Source organism: Mastigoproctus giganteus, chromosome 1 (assembly GCF_048544385.1).
Source record: "Mastigoproctus giganteus isolate SK-2022 chromosome 1, ASM4854438v1, whole genome shotgun sequence".
NCBI lineage: Eukaryota > Metazoa > Arthropoda > Arachnida > Uropygi > Thelyphonidae > Mastigoproctus > Mastigoproctus giganteus.
This window is the reverse complement of record NC_143575.1, coordinates 243,278,530-243,298,743: the sequence shown is the minus strand read 5'-3', so window position 1 is coordinate 243,298,743 and position 20,214 is coordinate 243,278,530. Positions and strand designations below refer to the sequence as shown.

The window sequence follows — 20,214 nt, the reverse complement described above, 5'->3', positions numbered from 1 at the left end:
TGGAAAGACTTCAGTAGTAGCAATTATTAAAAATTAAGAAACTTTGTTAAAACAGTGGAGAGAAAATGGAAATGGAAAGCAATACTATAGCAATACTGGTGGATAAATTGACATGAGTGGTTTAGTCAGATATGCAGTCAAAACATTCCTGTCTGTGGGTCTATGACTCAAACTAAAGGAATTAGCACTATTGACTAGCACTAGTATCTAATGGCTGGTTAGATAAGTTCCGTAGATGTCACAATATTTCCTTAAAAGCAATTTGTGGGGCGTCTACTGATGTTAATTTGGAAACCATTGCCGAGTGGGGAAAAAAAAGTTGCCGTCAATACTTGTGCACCTACCAGAAAACATTAAATGCTGATGAAATAGGTCTTTTTTTCACACAGTTCTGGATAAAACAATGTGCCTTAGAAGAAACATGCTGGAGGTAAAGCGGCAAAGGAAAGTCTTACTTACTTTTGCACTAGTAATATAGTAGTAGTGGCAAATGATGTAAGAAAACAAGTTTATATAGCATGAGCAAAAAAAAAAAAAAAAAACACTTTGCCCACCATACCCTAAAAGAATTTGTCTAATTTTTTCTTGTTTATTCAAACCACCCACTTCCACAACAACACATGGAAGCCTGTTCCAACAATCAACCACCCACTGGCTGAAGACAAAATTTCAGCACATCTATCCTGCAACCATCCTTCCTCAACTTGAATTTATGCCTCCTCATATGCATAGTCTCAGTAAGAAAAAGAATATCATTCCACTTACACAATACATTCAAGACCTTAAACAGCTCAATCAGATCACTCCATTGGTGCCTAGTCTCCAGACACTGCAATTTGCAGGCAAAGCCTAGAAAGGCTTTAAGTCTGCAAAAGGGAACCGTTTTGTTCCCTTCACCAATCTGGTTGCTCTTCTCTACACCTATTCCAGATCTATATCCTTCCTAAAGTGAGGATTCCAGACTCATATACAATACTCAAGATGCAGCCTAACCATGGCCCTGTACAAAGCATATCACCAGATATGCATTTTTTTTTTTTAACACTTTGAATATCTAGACATACCATATGTTTAGTAGCGATAGACTATAGAATAGTTTCAATCAGTGTCTGATTAAGTTTGACTGACATCTTTATTAATGTAGCATGCATTTGTAGAAGACTAATGGAAATGCATTAGTCCATTTATAAAGTTAATTTTTTTTTAAATAAATTTTATGTACAGCATTACAACTGTATTCTAACATTTACACTAAAACTCTCCCCTTTCTCTCTCAGCAACAGCATCTATCGGGTTTACAATTTTATTACCTTGCTCAGTGATGCACATTGCCAGTGGAATTGCTTCTGAACAAGTTTGTAAATTCTATATCAGCAGTGGTGAGCATATTAAAAATGTTCTGCAATCTACTCCATAAGTAATCTGTGGCTAATAAGAAGTCTAATTAATGCTGTTACTGTAATGACTTTGACAATCACTTTGTGGCTGAATGAAGACCTACAAAAACACATGTTTTTGTCAGCAGCAATGAACGTATTCATCCGAAATGTTGCCTTTGAAAAAAAAATCAAAGTGTCCACTGCAGGGTTGTTGAAAAATCATAAATGGCAGCTATAAAAGTGTCCGCATTCATACTAGAGAGCATCCACTTTGAAGAGGTCACTTAACATGTAATTTCAAATACCTATGGCAAGGACCCAAGTCAAAGTGTCCACAACAAGAGGTGTCTGCTAAATGAGGTTTCACTGTACATATACAAGGAAAATAAAAAGTGGGAAAAAAGCTATAATGCATTTTTCAAAAAAAAAAAACCTCTACCAGCAGACTTCATAATTTTGACCAGGAGTCCATGAGGATTTTCCACATCCACAAACCTCCTTTACCAAAACTAAAATACTGCACGAATAGGGTATATGATAAAAAAATGAAACTACTTCCAGGTAGGAGAGGATACTTTCAAGTTTTTACTCACCAACTGGAAAAATGCATTCTTCAGTAGAGGGCAGAAAATCACAAAACTAATCATGGAAGGATTTATCAAATCTGAGAAGGTGCAGTGTGTATGTTCATTCAATGAGCTGCAGTTACTGTTATGTACAAATTTCAAACAGTTTAAAAAGAAGCCACCGAGAATACTTACAATTCTGCAACAGCACAGTTTTTTTTCAGAAAATTCATAAAGGACACCTGTTAGTGCAATTATCCTGGCAGAGGTGACCCAACAAAAGTCAGTGAAGACTCGCAATCACTTACCACTTTCATCCGGCAATGAGAAATGGTGGTCATTTAAAGACAAAGTTTCTTCATTAATGTAGATTTTTCTTTGGAATACTCATTGAAATTTTCCTAAGTATTACATTGATTTGGTACAAATTTTTTAAATGAAATTTATTACTGTTTGTAGCAGGTTTGTATGCAGAAATTTAAAAAGGGAGGAGTTTTGACACATTAAATGGAAGGGGAGGTTATCCTATTACATTAAAAAAAATTTTATGTGAGCAAAAACAACGAACATGGACTAAGACTAGTAAGTGACCTTATTATCCATAATGAAACTAAAGTGCAAAAATAAAATGCATTAAAAAGCCATTCATATTCATTTTTACTAAAAGTTGCATTATTTATTAGAAGTTAATTAATTGATACATTACAATGATAATAAAAAAAAACTGAGTAAGCAACAGTTGTTACAACAAATTTCATTTTTCCGAATTACTGAAACTGGCTACATGGACCTTTGCAAAGCAGAACCCCCCCCCCCCTTTAGTGTATACTTCCTTCTGACTCACAGGTGTTTGCTTTAGAAAGGTTTCACTTCATGCGATTCAAAATTATTTTTTTTCCATCAGTTAACTTGTGACTACAGTACAGTAGCCAATCAGATTGGTCGAACAAGATCTCCCCTTAACACATCCTTGCTATGATTGACGTAGAGAACTGCATTCCTGTGAAGGTGATCCAGCATACTTTTATTTAACCATCTGTTTAACAAAATATTTCTTTAACTTGAAATCATCCTTGAATCTAAGGATACCCCCATATTTGTGGTTAAACTTTTGCATACCTCCCTTTCTGCCTCATTCAATACAAATATGGATATATTCTATCAGCACAGCTGCCTTATTTATTTTTAGCTTCTATTTCTCTTCTACTTCCTCTCAGTTACCACAAAATCATTTACCCCCCCACACCCAGTTATAACCTGGTATACTTCTTGAATTACCAACTCTAAAAACTTTATGAATGAATGTAGGATACAAAATATTTATTCAGTTTGTCAACAACCTGTACAGGATCATTAACAGTTTAATCCCTTTCTTTCTAGTATTAACATTCTATGCTATATTTTTCACATTCTTAGCCAAATACTTTTCATAATCTGCTTAACTTGTCTAATCCATTTCGTGACTTTGATTGCAGACTAGTTTCTATTTCTGTCTGTGTCCCCTGAGAATTTATAACTGTCTCTTGCATTTTTCGTCTCTACCACTAGTTTCATCAGTTCTTCTGACATCCATTTAGGTCTAAACCTTGAAAAATATCTCTTTTCATTCAGAATTTGCATTTGGTAACATCGTCAGTCACTTCCATCGAAAAGAATTTCAAAGCTGCTTAAGACCATTGTACTTGACTTTCCAAAAACAAAATCCCTTCTTTTTACACTTGACAGTAGTTATATCTTTAAATTCCACATCAATGCATTATGGTCACTGCTGCCTTGTGGTTCCTTTATTTAGAGATTCTTAATGCATGAAGAGTTACTGCCAATAATCCAATCAAGAATATTGCTTTCTCTTGTTGCCTCTCAAATATGCTGAATCAGGAAACTATCTCTGGAAAATTAACACCCCCATTATAACACATCAATTTATTTGCACCCTTTCTTTGCATGTATAGCTGTTCATCATATTTACAATTATTTTACGAATAAACACACTACTACTCTCATTTCTGTTTTCCCATTGTCAATGAGACACAAGTGACTGAACATTACACTAGCCATCCACGTCAATGTGGTGCAATGACCCCCCCCCTACCCATTCCCATGTGCTACCTGTCCTTTCTCTACTCACATACTCAAATTTGGCATCCATCACACCTAAGTGGCACCATGTTTTTGATATCCAAATAACACCCATATTTGATGACCTAAACAATACTACAAATTTGTCAAATTCATTTACTCTGCTCCTAGCATTAATATACAATGTAAGGATGTGTGCATTTTTTACTCTTAGTACCTCTAAAACAACCCATATATTGCTTGTCCCATGAGCATCCCCAGCAGCTCCTCCAATCCCCATATCTTGCTTTCTAGGCTGCTGTACATTCTAATACAATCCTTGAAAGAATCGATTTTACCTCTGCTTGCAGCTGCTGTTAAACTATTAATCTATTTTTTTCTTGAAACTAGCTTTCCAACCCAAATAACATTGCCTCAATAGCAAACATTCTTGTACGCGGGTCACTGTTGAAGAGAAGCCGTGAATTGGGGTTGAGTTTGAGAGTGTCTGCAGTTCTGCCCAGACACGGTGGGAGGGAGTGTATGACGAGAGCCTTGTCGATCAATTCGGCCCTGGAGGGATTGTGCAGGGCTCAAGGGGTGGAGTTTTTTTCAGCCTGGACTGTGCTTGTTGGCGGGAGAGATTGCTTCTGCAGGGATGGGATGCACTTGGGTGGGGGGGGGGTTTGCTGATGCTGTCGAGGCGGAGTTGGGTGGGTCGGAAAACTGCTGGTTGGGGGGGATGCAGGGACTAGTGGATTGACAGTGGCCACTGGCGGAGGTGGAAGTGGTTCTTGCACTGCTTCTATTGAGATGGGCAGAGGCCTGAAAGGCGGGGTGCGGGATGTTTCAGAGACTACTGGGAGTCATTGCGGTGCGGGTGAGCACATGGGTTGTGTTGGGGTGGCCGGGAATAGAAGCGGGTGCATGTGTGCCTGTGTGTGCACCAGTGCTGGGAGTTTGGTGAGTGAATTTGATGAATTTGAGGTGTTGCTCAAGGCATCGGGGGCGGATGTTGTTGGGATGTCGGAGACGTGGTGTCGCACAGATGTAGGGGATGCGGAGCTGGAGTTTGGGGAGTGCAGTGTGTATAGGGGGATAGACGGGACGGGGGGGAGGAGGGGTTGTGCTGTTGGTTGAGAAACACATAGGGTCCAAGGAGGTGAAGCCGGTTGACATCGATGGACGGGGCAGTGTCGAGTCGGTTTGGTGTGACATGGGCATGGGGCAGTCAAGGTTGAGAGTGGGGGTGTGCTGTAGGCCTGGTGACTCTGATGAGTGTAGTAGGGTATTGTACAGGTAAATGGTGGGCCAGTAAATCAGAGAGTCTTGTGGTGGGGGATTTTGGTTTCCCGGATGTTGACTGGAGTTTGTGGGTTGGTCGCTCGCACACTGGCGGGGCTTTTGTGGATTTGTTGGATGATTGTTTTCTGCATCAGCGTGTTCGTGAGGCGGCAAGAGGGAGCAATGCTCTTGATCTGATTATCAGTAGTGATTCTTCATGCATTAAGAATCTGCAGATAGATGAACCACTGGGTGGCAGTGGTCGCAGTGTGTTGAAGTGGGATTTACTCAGGGAGGTGGCTGCCATCGGGGGTGGAGGGAGGGGTTTTTGTTTTCGTGAGGGCGACTATGATGGTCTGAGACAGTGTTTAGGTTCTGTACAGTGGGACCGACTGATGATGTTGCCAACAGCGGGCTCAGGGTGAGAGGCGTTCAGGGAACTAATCTTGGAGGCTGCCGGGTTTTGCATACCAACTAGGAAATGTTGTTCAGGATTTAGGCCTAAATGGTTGTCAGATGAATTAATGAGACATGTGGTAGAGAAGAAAAATGCATGGGATACATACAAATTAATGGGTGACATGGAGGCCTATGATAGATATAGGTTGGTCTGTGACCAAGTCACAAAGGAGATTAGGCAGGCAAAGGCAGACTACGAAAAATCCTTGGCAAAGGATGCAAAGAAAAACAGAAAAGAGTTCTTTACCTATTTAAACTCAAGAAGGAAAGGGATGAATCAGATTGGTCCACTGGATATTGATGGTTCAACAGTTGAGGATCCTGCTCAGGTGGCTAACAATCTAAACGAGTATTTTGCATCTACATTCACGCATGAGGAGTTATTCAGGAAGGAGAATGATGTAGGTAAAGTAAACATTGGCAGTGAGCTGGATGATTTTGTAATAACTGAGAGATTGTTGAGGATAAACATAAAAAAGGCACCTGGGTTGGATGGGATCTATCCAGTTATATTAAAGGAGGCAGCAAAGGAAGTAAGCAAACCCCTAGCCATAATTATGAGAGCTTCTTTGGACTCAGGGGAGGTACCCATAGACTGGAGATGTGCAAATGTAACCCCAATTCACAAAGGAGGATCAAAGGCTGACACAAGTAATTATAGACCTGTTAGTTTAACTTCTGTTCCAGGTAAATTAATGGAGGCACTGGTTAAAGAAGCACTGCAGGATCATCTAGACAAGAATTCAGTTATAGCTCAGACGCAGCATGGTTTTGTTAAGAGTAGGTCTTGCCTGACCAATTTGATTGGATACTATGATGTAGTCACAAAACAACTGGATGCAGGGAATAACTTTGATATTATATATTTGGATCTTAGAAAGGCTTTTGATACTGTTGCACATGGAAGACTGCTGCACAAATTGGAGCAGTGTGGCATTGGAGGCAAATTGCTGCTATGGATAAAGGGATGGTTGAGTGGCAGAAGACAGAGAGTGGTAATCAATGGACACTGCTCAACGTGGACTCCATTATTAGTGGAGTTCCTCAGGGTTCAGTGTTTGGTCCATTGTTGTTTTCGGTGTTTATGAATGATATTGATGATGGGATATCAAGTTTAATGTCCAAGTTTGCCGATGATACAAAGGTTGGCAGGGTTGTTATGGACACCACTGACGCTATGCTGCTGCAACAGGATCTAGAAAGGTTGAACAGATGGGCTGAGAGGTGGCAAATGAAGTTTAACATTGACAAATGTAAAATACTACATATGGGAAACAGTAACCCCAGAGCAACGTATCAACTCTGCGTTACTACACTGACAGTGGTGGAGAATGAAAAGGACCTGGGGGTAATTGTGCAGGCAGATATGAAGTTCTCTGAACAGTGCAGATGAGCTGCAAGAGTAGCTCATGGTGCCTTGTCAATGATATACAGGAATTTTTCTAGCAGGGATAAGGAGGTGATTATTCCCTTGTATAAGGCAATGGTTAGGCCACATCTTGAGTACTGTATACAGGTCTGGAGGCCTCATTTCAAGAAGGATGTAGAGCTGCTGGAATGGGTACAGAGAAGGGCAACAAGATTAGCGAATGGAACAAAGGGTTGCTCTTACGAAGAAAGGCTTAAGTTTTGCAAATTACAGAGTCTGGAGACTAGGCACCGGCGAGGTGATCTGATAGAGGTGTATAAGGCTTTGAATGGTTTGAGCATGCTCAATGCCAATGGGATTCTTCATCTTGCTCAGAATAATCACCTCAGAGGGCATAAATTCAAATTGAGGAAGGACGGATGTCGGATAGATGTGCGGAATTCGCCTTTGGCCAGCGGGTGGTTGGTTGGTGGAACCGACTTCCATCACTTGTTGTTGAAGTTGATAGCCTAAACAAATTTAAGGCTCAATTGGACAGGTATTTCGAGCGAATGGAGGGGTGAAATGGGAGTGGTCTGTTTTTTTTTTTTTTTTTTTTGGCTGATGCTGAATAAGCTTGCTTTCTTGCATCATTTGCCTCTACTAATGCTAATGCTAATGCTCTTCTATTTAAGTGTATCCCCTCCCTGTAAAAAGAGTTCCTCCTATTAACAAATGCAGACCATGCTGAGAAAAATTCTAACCTGCAAGCCTTGCACAACCTCACCAGAACTACATTGATTGTTGAGATTCTCATCAGGTGCTCCTTCCTATCATGTCTGAACACAATGGATCAACTGATGATGTTACCAACAGTGAATTCTAAATGGGAAGCCTACAGGGTTGGTTGGTTGGTTGGTTGGTTATTATGAGTTTTTTGGTGCATCAGCATCTAAGGCTATTGTGCACCAAGTCTAAGGTAGCTTTCAGGGACTTAATCTTGGAGGCTACTAGGCTTTTCACACCAACTAAGAAATACTGTTCAAGGTTCAGGCCTAAATGGATGTCGGATGAATTAATGAGGCTGGCAGAAAAGAAAAATGCGTGGGATGCATATAAATTATCAGCCAACACAGACAATGGCAGATATAAGCTAGTCTGTAATCAAATCACAAAGAAGGTTAGGCAGGCGAAGGCAGATTACAAGAAATCTTTGGAAAAGAATGTAAAGAAAAACAGAAAAGAATTCTTTACTTATGTAAACTCTAGAAGGAAGGGGTTGAATCAGATTGTCCACTTAACATAGATGGTTCGACTATTGATGATCCTGCTCAAGTAGCTGATAAACTGAATGAGTATTTTGCATCTACATTCACATGAGAAGTTATTCAAGGAGGGGAATGCCAGAAGTTTATCAAACTCTAACAGGGAGATAAGTGATTTTGTAATAACTGAGAGCAAAGTGGAGGAGAAATTGTTGAAGTTAAACATAAAAAAGGCACCTGGGACAGATGGATCTATCTAGTTATAATGAAGGAAGCAGCAGCAAGGGAAGTAAGCAAACCCTTAGCCATAATTATGAGAGCATCCTTGGCCTCAGAGGAGGTCCCCACAGACTGAAGATGTGCAAATATATCCCCAATTCACAAAGTGGGATTGAAGGATGACAAGTAATTACAGACCAGTTAGTTTAAATTCTGTACCGGGTAAAATAATGGAGTCAATGGTTAAAGATGCATTGCAAGATCATCTAAACAAGACTGCAGCAATAATTCAGACACAGCATGGGTTTTTTTAAGGGAAAGTCTTGTCTGACAAATTTGATTAGATATTATGATGTGGTTACAAAGGAACTGGATGCAAAAAATAATTCTGATATCATATACTTGGATTTCAGGAAAGCTTTTGACACTGTTGCGCATGGAAGTCTACTGTACAAATTATAGCAGAATGGTATTAAGGGTAAGTTGCTACAATGGATAAAAGGATGGGTGAGTGGGAGAAGACAGAGGGTGGTAATCAATGGACACTGCTCTATGTGGACTAATGTTATTAGTGGAGTCCACCAGGGTTCGGTGTTGGGCCCATTGTTGTTTTGTGTATTTATCAATGATATTGATGAAGGTATATCAGGCCTAATGTCCAAGTTTGCAGATGATACAAAGGTTGGCAAGGTTGTTAATGACAGTATGCTACTGCAACAGGATCTAGTAAAGTTAGGCAGATAGGCTGAGAAGTGGCAACTGAAGTTTAACATTGACAGATGAAAAGTACTCCATATGGATAGCAATAACCCAAGATAAACGTACCAACTGTGTGGTAAACAGGGAGGTGGAAAATGAAAAAGACCTGGGGATAATTGTGCAGTCAGATATGAAGTTCTCTGAGCAGTGCAGATGGACTGCCAGAGCAGATCATGGAGTTTTGTCAAATGATATATAGAAATTTTGCTAGCAGAGACAAGGAAGTAATTTTCCCTTTGTATAAGGAAATGGTCAGACCACACCTTGAGTACTGTATACAGGTCTAGAGGCCTCATTTTAGGAAGGATTTAGAGTTGCTAGTATGAGTACAGAGAAGGGCAACAAGATTGGTGAGAGGAACAAAGGGGTGCACTTATGAAGAAAGGCTTAAGTTCTGCAAGTTGCAGCAGCTGGAGACTAAGCACCTGCAAGGTGATCTGATCAAGGTATATAAGGCCTTGAATGGTTTGAGCAGGCTCAATGCTCACGGGATACTTCCGTTTGCTCAGATTAAGAATCTGAGGGGGCATAGATTCAAATTGAGGAAAGACAGTTGTAGAATAGATGTGCAGAAGTTTGCCTTTAGGCAGCAGGTAGCTGATTGCTGGAACAGACTTCCATCTGTTGCTGTTGTCTAAGTTGATAGCTTAAATAAATTTAAGGCTGAACTAGACAAACAGTTGGAGTGAGTGGATGGGTGAAATGGGAAAGGTTTTTTTTTTTTTTTTGGCTGATGCTGTATAAGCTTGCTTTCTTGCATCATATGCCTCAACTAATGCTAATGTTAACAAATCTTTTCAAATTAATTGCACATCTTTTTCTCACACTGGTCCTATACCTATTACATAAATCCTCCGATTGCTTATTCTGTCATTAGCACCAATAAGTACATCATTATCGCCCTTTGTGCCTTTAAAAGATAACTGTTCTACAACATTATTAACTTTTGCTCCTAGCAGACACACACTGGTGCTATACTACCTATCCTTTTTGTACAATATATTTCCCGTTTATATTTACAATCAAGGATGACAATAGTCACGAAAAACATATACTTCCTCTGGGACCAGTTCTTTCCACCCTTAGATATTCTGCTGTGTTATTTGTTGCTTCAGTATAAATCCTAGCAGAGATTTGGGCAACTAAGTGTTTCACAGATTCCTCATTTAAATTCTTTTGAGAAATTAAAATCAACCATTTTCTTCAAACTCTCAATTTTGCACTTCAGAATGCTAAATTCTCACTTAATCTCCTTGTATGCTTTGCACTGAAACAAAGTCATTTATCCCCTTTGTGACACTTTTGTCTTCACAAGTATGAAGCAAGTAATGCATGCTATAAACCCCTGATTTATTGGAGAACTGCCCTCAGCAGTTCTCCTCTGAGCCAAAGCACATTTTTCAGCTCCCACTACTTGGAGCTCTTTGCTTTGCTGTTGTAGCCTGAGGCATGGTGGTAGTTTAAATTAAAAATGCCACACTAAACAGGCATACAAGTACAATAACAATGCTACCGTATTCCCAGATTATGTAACAGTGGTATATTCTATGCTATAAAATTACAATATGTTATGCAATTACATTATAAAATCATGTTCATACTGTTATAAATTTATAGAGCTAATAACTTATAATATTAATTATAATTCTACAAAATTACATAAAAAATATTAAATAGTGTATATATTGTTCTTATAGTGACACAATGTCAGAAAAATTCTTATTTCAATATCATTTTTGAGTAATTTCCTAAGCCAACTGAGAAACAATTTAACTTACTTTATCAGATAAAATAATAACTGCAGTGCTAATTAAAAACAAAAACCAATAATTTTTAAGTAATAAAAGAGTCTACTTCTTCCCTATCCCTTTTGCTCAGGCTGGGCAAAAGGGTCAGGCGAATAACTGTGTAAAGCACCCAATCCTCAACACAGAAGGCCCCCTAAATGTTTATTAAATTATTTTAATGTAGTTATTAAAAAAAAAAGTAAGAGCCAAAACCAACCACACATTCAAAATCAAACACTACTGGATCGTCCTGACCCTACTGAAATTTAATAAGCTTTCAATAACTGTAATGGGTTGAGCTGTTTTTGAGGCCCGAAGGCAACTCTTGCCTCGACATGGGGGGGGGGGGTTCTATGGGAGTTTATGAGCAGTTTTTTTGCCCAAATGAAGGTATCAATTATTATTATTAGCTATATGGTGCAAGGAAGTCTGAGACTTATGCTGCACCAGCCAAAAAAAAAAAAAAAAAATTCCCCGAGTTACTCTGTGTGAGAGAGAGAGAGAGAGAGAGAGAGAGAGAGAGAGAGAGAGAAGTAGAAGGGAATCACCAAGAAAGAGAAGGATGATGATATCCAGCTCAGGATCCTGGGTGTGCCAAGCCCAAACTCACCAGATGTGAGCCCCTGGAATACCCAGTAGCGGATTTAGCACTGGGAGTATAATGAACGTGTTCGAATGTTTTCAATCAAAAATTTTATAAATTTATTTAAATTAGTAGAATCACCATATGACTATGATTTATTTCCAACCAAAAACTACTAACTTTTGTTCTGGCTTCACTACTTATACTATGCCTCTGAAAATTCACCTGCGGGCTCCTTTCCTTTGCCATAAGTTATTCTCTGTACTTTCTGCCTTTACATGTTAATGAATTGAATTGAGTTCCTATACTGTTAACATCAAACATACACTACTTAAAGTGCAAAAATGCCTTTTACTTATCAATCTTCTCTTTTTGTAACCAGATTTGCTCGCCCTGCAAATTGCCTGTTAAGGAAAATATATTTACCCCTTATCTATATAAATTAATAGAGGCACTAGTTAAAGAAGCACTGCAGGATCATTCAAACAAGACTTCAGTTATAGCTCGGACACAGCATGGTTTTGTTAAGGGGAAGTCTTGCCTGACCAATTTGATTGGATACTATGATGCAGTCACAAAGGAACTGGATGCAGGGAATAACTTTGATATTATATACTTGGATCTTAGAAAGGCTTTTGATACTGTTGCACATGGAAGACTGCTGCACAAATTTGAGCAGTGTGACATTGGAGGCAAATTGCTGCTGTGGATAAAGGGGTGGCTGAGGGGCAGAAGACAGAGAGTGGTAATCAATGGACACTGCTCGTCGTGGACTAATGTTATTAGTGGAGTCCCTCAGGGCTCAGTGTTGGGTCCATTATTGTTTTCTGTATTCATAAATGATATTGATGATGGTATATCAAGCTTAATGTCCAAGTTTGCAGATGATACAAAGGTAGGCAGGGTTGTCAAGGACACTACTAACACTATGCTGCTGCAACAGGATCTGGAAAGGTTGAGCAGATGGGCTGAGAGGTGGCAAATGAAGTTTAACATTGACAAATGTAAAGTACTATACATGGGAAACAGCAACCCCAGAGCAACGTATCAACTCTGTGGTACTACACTGACAGTGGTAGAGAATGAAAGGGACCTGGGGGTGGTTGTGCAGGCAGATATGAAGTTCTCTGAGCAGTGCAGACGGGCTGCAAGAGTAGCTCATGGTGTATTGTCAATGATATATAGGAATTTTTCTAGCAGGGATAAGGAGGTGATTATTCCCTTGTATAAGGCAATGGTCAGGCCACACCTAGAGTACTGTATACAGGCCTGGAGGCCTCATTTCAAGAAGGATGTAGAGCTGCTGGAACGAGTACAGAGAAGGGCAACAAGATTAGTGAATGGAACAAAGGGATGCTCTTACGAAGAAAGGCTTAAGTTTTGCAAATTACAGTGTCTGGAGACTAGGCACCAGCGAGGTGATCTGATAGAGGTGTATAAAGCCTTGAATGGTTTAAGCATGCTCAATGCTGATGGGATTCTTCCTCTAGCTCAGAATAATCACCTGAGAGGGCATAAATTCAAATTGAGGAAAGACAGATGTAGGATAGACGTGCGGAAATTTGTCTTTAGCCAGCGGGTGGTTGGTTGGTGGAACAGACTTCCATCCCTTGTGGTGGAGGTTGATAGCCTAAATAAGTTTAAGGCTCAGCTGGACAGGTATTTTGAACGAACAGAGGGGTGAAGTGGGAGTGGTTTTTTTTTTTGGCTGATGCTGCATAAGCTTGCTTTCTTGCATCAAATGCCTCTACTAATGCTAATGCTAACTGTATATGCCTGGCACTTTACTAGGGGCATGGAGGTTTGGGCTATACAAAACAATCTATATAAAAACATAAACTGAAGATCTCAGATGGCATTCAACATGTGCAGGAAGGTGCTATAAAGTCATGTGACCTGACTAGTGTTTAAATCAGTGCACCAAAAATGGAGAATGGACAGGCAATCTCAGACTTTTAAGGTGGTATAACTGCTGGTGCACATTTAAGTGCTACAGCAGAAAGGAAAGGTTTCACTTGTAAAGTACTCAAAGACTAGTGTCATTCAATTCTTCAACAAATGGCAAAATCTACCAGAAAACACCAGAACAAACAAAACTGCACTTGAAATGGTAAGAAAATGGAGCAAGTTGAGCAACATCTGGAGCAGATTATTACTATGTGTGATCACTGCCATATGATGGAACAATTAAACATTGCATTTGATGCACAAACATAAGGCCATGTGAGGAACCGTTAAAAAAAAAAAAAATTAGCAGGAGATCTTCATGGAAACCACTGACAAAAAAGTGGCTGTTGGTACAAGGAACAAAAAGTACAGACACAGGACTCAAGGAAAGTAATGTGATCTGATGACTTCCAATTTAGGCTTTTCAGCACTAGTGAAATTGTGCACATATAGAGAAATCCACAAGGCATCAGAACTATCCTAATGGTTATCAACAGTACAGGCTACTGGTGGCCATGTAATAGTGTAACATGTTTCCATAGCACACTCTTGGTCTACCCTCCCCCCTTCAATTCCACTGGAGAGCACCATGGATACCTGAACTTTGCTGTGGATCACGTACCTACCTAAACATTACTGCAGATCAGATACATTCAACAATGGTGGATGTTTACCCCTATGGGCAGAGGCACTTCCAAGCTGATGATGCAACCATTTCCCAAATCATCTGAGAGAGTGGTTTAAAGAACATGAGGAAGACTTCAAGCATCAGCCTAACCAATCCAACCCAATCCTTGGTTCTCAATCCCATCATAACTTCTTGGGATTAATTGAAGAGATGTCAGCACAATCCTTTGCAACTTCACTCTGGGAATTAAGAACACTTACTTGAACAGCCCAATGTTTCTCATATCACTCTTTCTCAACCTATTGTTGACCCCCCCCCACCATGTTCTGTAGGGGCAGTGATTTGGGGCAATGGAAGTCAAATATGCTGTTGATCATGTTCATAATAAAGTGGCCAGACAGTGTTGTATCAAGTTAATTTACAATTCAAGCTTTCCTTTCTTATTCTTATAAAAATAAAGCATTATGATGTTAGACTTATGCACAAAGAAAACTATATTCTGTCAGTGAATCAATAGAAAATCTGAAGGCCTGCTGTGTCACTAGTTCTTTCTTTAGAAGGCTATAACAAAAAAATTTTATTATGGTAATTTTAGTAACAATGGTCTATAACAAAAGTTATTACCTCTAGCCATAATAGTACCATGAGAGAGTCATCCAATTTGACGCAAATTAAAAGGCATCAAACAGTTAGTAAATTATGTAAAGGGGGCACTATATTACAGTCTTTAATAGTTTGTAATTTCCTTACATATGAGGGCTTTGTCTATAGTGATTTTTTTTGCAATTCTGTTCATTTGTGAAACATACAAATTTTTGGATTCCTATTATTTGACTTTCAGTCTTTCTTGAGAAAGCTATTTAGAAATATTGTGTAGTACAATATCACAGGCTGACCTCTGGTATAATTTATGCAGTAAACACCACCACGAGATGATGTCATTTCACCCCTGAACAATGAAATTCTGTGAAAATCACATCCAAACATACATTTCCTTGTGCCAACTCACTTTTAACATGAATCCTCCCCATAATGCATTTTAACCCCCTAATCACCAGGTGGCCAATTTGCAAAACAACAGCAAGTAGCTTCCTTACATACAGTGGCGGACAAAAAAAACTGCATCACCTTAAAAAAAAAGTAACATTTGTAATGAAACATATTATTTATTTTTTTTTTTTTGTTAGTTGTTGGCGCATCGGCTTCTGTGGCCATATTGCACCTCCCAAGGTTTTGCATTTTGTACTCTGATCCAAGCCCGAGGCGGGATTCAAACCCACGCCCTTTGGGTTGCCAGGCAGGCACTTTACCCAGCCGGCTAGCCCAGTCGGCAATGAAACATATAAGATATTGTTTGATTACAGTCATTTTGTTTGTCGCAAAGCAAAGGTATTGCATCAGATAACGCTTCTATTACATCAGCTGTTTCTATAAACACGGCGTTGGAAGGGTATACAAGCTCATTAACATCCTGTTTTGCGGAGGTGTAAGCATGGCTCCATATGTTCAGTTGACACCAAGAAAGAAAAGTGTAGTTGTTGCTCTGTCCCAGGAAGGGCTTTCTACGCGTGATGCCACCAGTCAACGGTATCCTGGATACTGAAATTAAAGCGTGAAACCAGTGATGTGAAGAGAAGACTGGATCAGGTTGTAAGAGAGTGACTACACCTTCCCAAGATCAATATTTGAAATGGCTATGCCTTCATAATCGTCATGCTAGTGCTCCTGATCTAAAACTGGACTTTGAGATGGCCTCTGGTGTTGAAACAAGTCATGAACTATCCAAATATGGCTTTTGGTCTGCATGCCTATCAACCCAAGAAGAAGCCTTTGTTGATCCAACAAATGAGGAAGAAGTGACTTGCCTGGGCTAAAACACGTGTTTCATGGACAAAAGAGCAATGGGACACCATCTTTTCTGACGAATCGAAATTCAACCTGCATGGCTCGGATGGAAAGCGATATGTCAGAAGACAAAAATCAGAAGCATACCATCCTGACTGCATAACACCAACTGTAAAGTTCCCCACCGGTCAGATGGTCTGGGGATGCATAACAAGCAAAGGAGTGGGGCAAATTAAATTTATTAACAAAACAGTGAATGCAGAAACCTACACTTCTATCTTGGAGGAGTGCCTGAAACCCGTTATTAGGGATCAACCACACAGATGTCCAAAATGCATTTTTCAACAGGACTCAGCACCTTGCCACACACAGCAAAATTGGTGAGTTTTATGCTATTTAAATTTAATGATGAGTTTGCCTTCTTGTCTCAAGGCTTAAAATATACTTACACTAATGTTTTCCCTCGTTTTTCTCCCTTACATACCTCAGAAATGCTGGCATTACAGTGTTTGACTGGCTCGGCAACAGTGCAGATTTGAACCCTATTGAAAATTGCTGGTACATAATGTCATATAAAGTTGCTCAGAAGCCAACAAGGAAGATTCAGCTGCAGGAGAGCATCGTAAGGGTGTGGCACCACAAAATTGGGCAACTGTATATCCAGAAGTTGATTAACTCTATGCCAGATCACTGCAAGGCTGTAATTGCAGCTCGAGGAGGAACTACAACAAAATATTGAGGACTTATTTTGCTGATTTACAGTACATAATACTATTACGTTAAGATGTAATTTCAGTTTGTACACGTAAATGCAATAAAATGCATGTTTGGTTGTCATGATTGCCATTTGCATGATTTCTCATATTTCTATTAATTATGCATTTTACCCTTTGGAAAGATATTTATGGCAATTAGGTATATCAGGTGGAGTCTTTTTATTGGATTTCATTCATAGAGATATATATCCCATCTAATGAATGCATTTTGAACATTTCTGCAACCCACAATGCAGCACAAAACATTATTTGCAAAATTCACAAGTGATGCAGTTTTTCAAAATGAAAATAAAAAAAAGTATCATCTGACTTTGAAAAGTATTCACCACTGATCACAACCAAACACCCCCAAGTGAAGTGAACCAAAGATGACCCCAGTACACCACTCCCCTAGGCTACACATATTTCAGTAATTAATCCATAAACAAAACTAAACATAACCCCCCCCCCCTTTCTCACATCACTAGAGACAGCTATTCTGAACCCACATATCTTAATTAATATTCTGGTTTGTTTCTTTTGTCCCAATTACACACCAGTTTTGCTAGACTTTCCTTTCCTTTTTTGTCTTCACACCATTTAGTATCTCATATTGGGTCAAAAAATCATTTCATTTTATAACTGCACTTAAAGCATTTGCTGTCAAAATGAAAATAAAAAAAAGTTCTCCAAGATTAATTATTGCTGATGACAAGTCCAAGCATACTCAATAATAAACATACTCAAATGTCAGAACCAAGGTGAACTGTTAAACAATTTTTGCATGTGTTGGATAAAATTTTGACAAAATAACCATATAATCTCAAAATGGAAAATATTAACCCTAGAGCACATGCACTGGAATGAGAATTACCCAATATATCTTGAATTGCAATGAGAACCTCCATGTAAACATGTTTCTTCAGTAACTCTGTAAATTTTACTACAAACACGTATTAACATTTCGGTAAAAATTTAGTATCTGGTACCATGGGCATAGCCAGTGAATAGTCAAAATGAATGACATGCTACTTATTTTGCTTGAATCCATCCTGAAGTCGCATAAAAACCTAACCTTCTTTTCACTAAACAAAAATGAAATTTGATTAAAAACATGATCCTTCCTATAATTGTTTTTTCCCCTCTGACTGCAACTATTATTCTCAATTCAGGTCCTTCATGTAGTCCTTCCCTGTAACTTTTCACACATCACATCCTTCAGTTCATAAGCCACACACTGGCTAGCAATTATGTCCTCCACTTCGACTGCCACACCCAGGGGTATATTTCAGCCAACGTTTCCAATATTTTTCGACAAAGTTGGGAAAATAGACAAACTATGATTTGCAAACAGCATTCTGTTGATTTTCCCACTGCTTTTTTGTGAGACAGTACACCTTGATTTGATTAGCGAATTAATTTTTTTTATTATGCAATGCCTGGTACATGCAACTAAGTTTAATATGTATTTGTATATAAAAAAAAAAAAAAAAAACCTGATTGAAATACATTATTTATTGCTTATTTTTATATTAACGACAACCCGATAAATACATCGGGTAATTTACGGCGACACACCTTACTGACAAATACATTTAATGGTCATTTTTACCCCATGCGTGAGCCAAAATCAAAGTGTGCTTACAGGTTAAGTATATATACCAATTCGAGCTCACTAAACAAACATTGGAGGAAGTGTTTAACGCCTACAGAAAAAACTTTGTAGAGAATACAATAAAAGAACCAATTAAACAAAATATAAGAAATGCATTTTAGCAATTGAAAGCAATACTGCTCATAACCAAGTGAAAGTTACAGTAGCATTAGAAAGCTGAAAGAATGACAGGTGTTGCAGAATAACAGGTGTTACCGTAAACATGACGGGCAGCAGTTAAAAGGACACACCACATATGTACAAATAACTACCACCGCAAACCGAGATGCTTTAAAACTCGCTAGGTGCTTGCATTTGTTCCCTATATTTGATAACCAACAATCCCCTTGCGCCCAAAAAAAGACACATCTTAAAAGAAAATTCGTAGTACAATAAAATACAGTTAATTAATAAAATGTCAAATACATAATTACAGGGGCGGGCGGCTCGTTGATAGGCACTAAGGAACTAGAGCATCCCCAGCTTTTTAAATCTAAATATACAGTTCAGTGGAGTTATATGAAATTTTGTGAAGAATAATGCAACGCAATGAATATTTTTATTAACAGGTCCCATGTATAGTATACTCATCCTCTATTTCCGATAATCATTTCAATAATAAACGAATAAAAAGACGTCAATGCCTGGTTGGCAGGTTGCCAATACGTATTTTTTTAGAGGTGATAAAACGAGTCAAAGGAACTGCGGAGCGAGCAGTGCCCATTTGAACGGTGCACCAAACTTGAATGAAAAAGTTATTAATCTATTTTCAACAAATAAAAACAGAAGAATGGATTTTATTTTTAAACAAAATTTCGAGGTTACTCAAGTCTGTTAATGGTAAGTGTCCAGTTAATGTTTTGTAGTCTTTTTAATTTTATTATTATTACCATCCAGAGGTGTATTCAGGGTGGGCAGAAGGGGCTTATTCCCCCTTAACCAAAAATTTGGAATTAAAGAAAAAGGACGCAAGAGGCGTTCTAAAAAAAAAAAAAAAAACTGAAAACCGTAACCAACATTCCCATCTTACAATGATACTTAGACCTGGTCGCCATTTCCCCCTTCCCCTAGGATGATACCTGCAGGACTGGCCTTAGGTCGATTGTATCGACTGGGCCCAATCGGGCCCCGCTTGACAGAAAAATGAAAATTAAACGAAAAAAGGGAAAAAAAAGAAGAAAAGAGAAGGAACAAGTTTTTTTTTTTAAAGTTAAAGGACTTATGTGAAATCCAAAACAATGACATTTTTTACATAGGTTTAGAAAATATGATTAGCATTTTATTAATGAGTACAAAGGACGCAGACAAAAATAACGTTTTTATTATTATTATTTATTTATTTATTATTATTTTTTTTAAATTCGTAATATGTGAAAAGCAAAGTCTGTATAATTTATAAAGGTGTGGAAATTTTGGCCATTGTCCATCTCAATGGACGATGGCCATCTCAATGTCAGTTTTTACACATCCTTTGAAATATCAAAAGTAATTAATTTTCACACGTGTACCCCACTTTAGGTATGGGCCAGACATAAGGTGGGGGTATACATGTAAGAAAATTAATTACTTTCGTCTGGCTCCCGCTGTATGGCTGAGCAACCCCTCTCGCCCTGCCGAACGCAGTACGCATCGCTATAAAGTTGTATTGTAATGTTGGTGTGTTTTTATTTGAATAATT

The 20,214-nt window shown here is 38.7% G+C and overlaps 1 protein-coding gene across 5 annotated transcripts in view; it reads right to left on the bottom strand.

Moving 5' to 3' along the window:
- The window catches only part of sky (GTPase-activating protein skywalker), a 162,298-nt gene extending 143,497 nt beyond the window's left edge, over nucleotides 1-18,801 (bottom strand). For 4 of the 5 annotated variants that reach the window (XM_090376626.1, XM_090376653.1, XM_090376662.1 and 1 more), the window contains exon 1: nucleotides 18,753-18,801. The gene's annotated coding sequence lies outside the window, so the exon portion shown is untranslated. Of the gene's footprint in view, nucleotides 1-18,527; nucleotides 18,621-18,752 lie in introns of those variants that run through there. The other variant, XM_090376635.1, reaches the window with a different exon arrangement.
- Between the last annotated feature and the right edge of the window lie 1,413 nt (nucleotides 18,802-20,214).